Source organism: Gossypium hirsutum, chromosome A04, assembly GCF_007990345.1.
Source record: "Gossypium hirsutum isolate 1008001.06 chromosome A04, Gossypium_hirsutum_v2.1, whole genome shotgun sequence".
In the NCBI taxonomy this organism is placed as follows: Eukaryota; Viridiplantae; Streptophyta; class Magnoliopsida; order Malvales; family Malvaceae; genus Gossypium; species Gossypium hirsutum.
In genome coordinates this window covers 65,698,379-65,704,082 of record NC_053427.1, presented here as the reverse complement: position 1 = coordinate 65,704,082, position 5,704 = coordinate 65,698,379, and positions in this window count along the sequence as shown.

The window sequence follows — 5,704 nt, the reverse complement described above, 5'->3', positions numbered from 1 at the left end:
CCTTGTCGAGTAGTCACGGAGGTGAGGCTAAAGAAGCCTTTTTCCAGATGATGAACGAATGGTTCACACAATATGTTCGGACAAATCTGGCTGTTCAACAACCCCAACCCCCACCTATGCCTCTACAAATTCCTGTTGTTCCTCAAGTTGTAGACTCAATACAGTTGAACAAATTGCCAGTGGACAAGATTCGTAAACATGGAGCTGAAGAGTTCTGAGCTACTGTGGATGATGATGCAGAGAGAGTTGAGTTTTGGCTCAAAAATACAATTCGGGTATTAGATGAATTATCTTGTACTCCTAATGAATGCATTAAATGGGTTGTATCCTTGTTGAGAGACACTGCGTATCAATGGTGGAACACACTGATATCTGTAGTACTGAGGGAACGTGTGACCTGTGAATTCTTTCAGACAGAGTTCTGAAAGAAATATATAAGTCAACGATTCCTTGATCAAAAGCACAAAGAATTTCTAGAGTTAAAACAAGGCCGAATGACTGTCACTGAGTATGAAAGAGAATTCATACGATTAACCAAGTATGCCCGAGTGTATGTGTCTACTGAAGAAATAATATGCAAGAGGTTCGTGGACGGGTTAAATGAAGATATAAAACTACTAGTTGGAATTTTAGAATTGAAAGAATTTATTGTTCTAGTTGAAAGGGCTTGCAAAGCCGTGGATCTCAGCAAAGAAAAGAGAAAAGTAGATTCTGAAGCTAGAGACTAGAAAAAAAGATCAATGAGTAAGCCGTATCAATCTTCACCAAAGAAATTCTGAGATTCGCTTAGTTGATCTAATGCATTAGTGGGATATCAGAATAGAGATCATGGAAATCAGTATGTGAGTCCTAAAACTCAAGCTACTTCTATTTCGAGTGTGGGAAATGTTAGAACTAACAGACCTCAGTGCCAATATTGTAGGAGATGACATTTCAGAGAATGATGGAATAAGAGTAATAAAGCTTGTTTCAAATGTGGCTCACCAGATCATTTCATTAAAGATTATCCTCAGACGATGGAGAAAAATAGACTCCAAAATGTGAGATCGAGTAACATGTCGAATAGAGGAAGACCACAAAGAAATACTGGTAATGTGATTGGAAGTCGATGGGCGAGAAAGGACTCCGCAATGAGATCTGAGGCTAGAGTACCTACTGGAGCCTATGCTATTCATGCTCACGAAGAAGCGTCATCTCCAAACGTTATCACCAGTACTTTCACATTCTATGATACTAATGTGATTCATAGATCCAGGATCAACTCATTCTTATATATGAATGAATTTAGTATCTAGTAAGACTTTGTCTGTAGAGTCTACTGAATTTATGATTAGAGTATCGAACGCCTTAAGCAAATGTGTGTTGGTTGACAAAATTTGTAAGAATTGTTCGTTAATGCATTGGAATTTTTGTTTTTCGGCTAATTTGATATTGTTGCCGTTCGATGAATTTGATGTGATTTTGGGTATGGATTGGCTAATGATGCATAATGCTATAGTGGATTGTAGACGAAAGATAATTGAACTGAAATGTCAGAATAATGAGATTATTAGAATTGAATCAGATGATCTAAATAATCTGCTAACTGTGATATCATCTATGTTAGCTCAGAGATTTGTGAGAGAGGTATGTGAAGCTTATCTTGCTTATGTACTTGATACGAAAGTGATAGAAATAAAGATTGAATTAGTACCAGTTGTGTACGAGTATCCAGATGTATTTCCTAAAGAGTTACTGGGTTTACCATCTATCAGAGAGGTCGAGTTTGGTATTGATTTAGTACTGGGTACAACGCGATATAGATAGCTTCATACAGAATGGCTCCGACAGAGTTAAAATAATTGAAAATTCAGTTGCAAGAGTTGACAGATAGAGGTTTTGCTAGAATGAGTTTCTCTCCCTTAGGTGCACTGGTGTTATTCGTGAAAAAGAAAGATGGCACGATAAGAATGTGTATAGATTATCGACAGCTCAACAAAGTGACAATAAAAAATAAATACACTTTGCCTCGAATAGATGATTTGTTTGATCAATTAAAAGGGGCAACGGTGTTTTTGAAAATTGATTTGAAATCGAGTTATTACCAGTTGCGAGTTAAAGACTCAGATGTGCCAAAGACTGCATTTAGAACAAGGTACGGACACTATGAATTCCTTGTTATACCTTTCAGACTAACAAATGCACCTGCCGTTTTATGGATTTGATGAACTGGATTTTCAAGCCATATTTAGACCAATTCGTAGTTGTGTTTATTAATGATATTTTGATTTACGCTCGTGATGAGTCTGAGCATGCCGTGCATTTGACAATCGTGTTACAAACTCTGAGAGATAAATAGTTATTTGCAAAATTCAGCAAATGTGAATTTTGGCTACGAGAGGTTAGTTTTCTGGGACATATAGTTTCAATTGAGGGTATTCGAGTTGACCCGAGCAAAATCTCTGGGATTATAGATTGGAAGCCTCTGAGAAATGTATCCAAAGCCCGTAGTTTTTTGGGACTCGCAGGTTATTATAGATGGTTTGTGAAAGGTTTCTCGATGATTGTGAGTCCAATGACACGGTTTGTAACACCCCTAACCCGTATCCGACCCTGAATAGGGTTATGAGGTGTTATCGAATAATTCATCTCATTCACATACATTTATACATTCATAATCAAAATCCATTCACAATGTCCCTAATAAGGCTCCATGAGACCTTAAAACATGCTTAAGAATGGTTCGAGACTAAACTGATCACATATAAAAATTTTCGAACACTTAGAAAATTTTTACGTTCATAGGCCACATGCCCATGTAAGCAGGCTGTGTGCCTCACACGGCTACTGGACACGCTCGTATCCTAGGCCGTGTGAAAACAGAGCATACATACTGACTTGCACCACATGGCCGAATACACGCCTGTGTGTCTTGGCCGTGGGAAAACTGGAGAGCTTACTGACTTGGGTCACAGAGCCAACCACACGTCCATGTGTCTAGGTCATGTTTGAGATTGACTTAAATTCTTAAGGCTATCCCAGTGGACACACGGTCGTGTAACATGACCATCTATCGAACACGATTGAGACACACGCCCGTGTCTCTGCCCGTGTGGACAAAAGTAGGCTATTTGTAAAGCCAATTTGCCACCCTACTCCGAAGTACACAAAGCAACAAAAATAGCACCATTTCAATACATCTTTAAGCAATCAAAAACATGCCAATTCATACTCATGTCATGCCATCTATCATCTCAAAATCAAACCTTAAAATATCATACGTTAAGCATCAATACAACAACTTAAAACTATCCAAAATAGCCAACACATAACCATACCAAACACATAATTTAAGCCAAATTAAATGGCCAAATACATACCAAAATTTTCAACAAAAGGAAGCTAAATCTCATGGCTATATCATTCTCAAAACATATTATCAACTCACTAGCCTATACATGCTATATAACATATATACAAAGCTTCAAAAGTACCAACGAGTTGATTCGATAGTGTGATGATAGTTCCCAATGATCCTCGATGTCTGAGCTAGCTTCGATACTCTATAAAACAAAGACAAATATCACACAGTAAGCTTTATAGCTTAGTAAATTCGTACCAATTATACTCAACAATTCATATTATACAAAACATCAATTAATAAACACTTATTAATTCTTATATCATTATTCAATCCTAATCCATCACCATTTAACATGTATATGCAAATTCATTAAGCTTCATACACATAGTGTTAACTACCATATAGGTATCGTACATACCTGAATTTTCCCATATTTATTTATTTCATTCTCACCTCTTTGTTCAATACATTAATTCGTTCGGTAGTCTTTCAATGCTCTAAGAATTCGTACACTTAGTACATCAGTGATTAGCTAAAGCTATAATGATCTCGCACACTTAGTGCCATCATATTAAACCATAGCTATCTCAATATCACACACTTAGTGCCTCATATAGCCGAAGCTATTCCAATTAGCACACTAAGTGCTATTTATAGCCGAAGCTATTTTGAAACGCATACTAAGTTCCAAACATAGTTGATTTATTTTCGTACGCAATCGTAGTCACATATATACAATTTATACATTATTAAAGCATTAAAAACATAATTGTAACTTCATTTATCACGTACGAACTTACCACGTACTCAGAATTGACGAATCAGATCAATTACTCGATAACCTTCGATTTCCCCCGATCTAAATTCGAGTTCTTTCATTCTTGATCTATATGTATTCAAAATTTACCCATTTAATAACCAATTCATTCAATTTAGTCCGCGAACACATAAATGGGTATTTTGCACATTAGCCCCCTAAAGTTACACATTTATTCAATTTAGTCCCTATTTCACAAAAATAAAAATTTATTTCACAATTTAACCCCTCAATTTACACTTTTTCTCAATTTAATCCCTAATATGTATTCTTCTCAAAATCACTTTACAAAACATGTATATCAAGCACTAAGCTTTCATAATTCATCATCAAACATCCAAAAGCTCAAGAATTCATCAATGGAAACTCACAAATTCATCAACAATTTCAGAAATTAGGGTACAGGCTAGCTAGTGCTCAAAGTAACGATCACAAAAATATAAAAATCATCAAAAACCGAGCTCAAAACATACCTCAATCAAGAACACAAATGACCCAACCCTAAAATGTTCTCCAAGCTTTTATTTTATTTTGATTTTTGATGGAAGAAGGATGAATAATGGCCACCATTTTGTGTTGTTTTTAATTAATATTAACTTATTAACCAATTTACCATTTTACCCTTGGTCATTCAACTATTTAATCATCAAATATAAGGCCATTTATGTCAAATATCACTAATCATGGTCTAATTACAACATAAGAACCTCCCATTTAATAAGCCATAATACTTTGGCACTTTTAACATATAAAATGCAACTTTTACAATTTACGCGATCAAGTCCTTTTTCTCAAATTGAGCTATTAAACGAGTAAATTAGCTTACGAAATTTTCACACATATATATTCACATGCTGTAAACACCAAAAATAATGTTCAAATAATTTTACAATCTCAGATTTGTGGTCCCGAAACCACTATTCTGATTTAGCTAAAACTGGGCTGTTACATGGTTACTTCAAAAAGATGTTAAATTTTAGTGGTCAAAAAAGTGTCAGCAGAGCTTCGAACAGTTGAAAGAGTTACTAACAGAGGCACTAGTGTTAGTTCAGCCTGAGTCAGGTAAAGAATTTTTAGTTTTCAGTGATGCATCGTTAAATGGCCTGGGTTGTGTATTGATGCATCAAGACAGTTGAAGCCGCATGAAAAGAATTATCCGATGCACGATCTTGAATCAGCTGCGATAGTTTTCACATTGAAAATTTGGCGTCATTACTTGTTTGGTGAGAAATGTCATATTTATACCGACCATAAAAGCTTGAAATATCTGATGACTCAAAAAGATTTGAATTTGCGATAGCGGAGATGGTTAGAATTACTAAAAGACTATGAATTAGTGATTGACTATCATCTGGGGAAAGCAAATGTAGTTGCTGATACTTTGATTCGAAAGTTCTTATTCATTTTATGAGCTTTGAACACACAATTAGCTTTTTTTACGACGGTTTGATAGTAGCTGAGTTGAAAGCGAAATCGTTATTTCTACAGCAGATTTATGAGGCTAAAAAATTTAATAATGAGTTGCAAGAAAAACGTGATCAGTG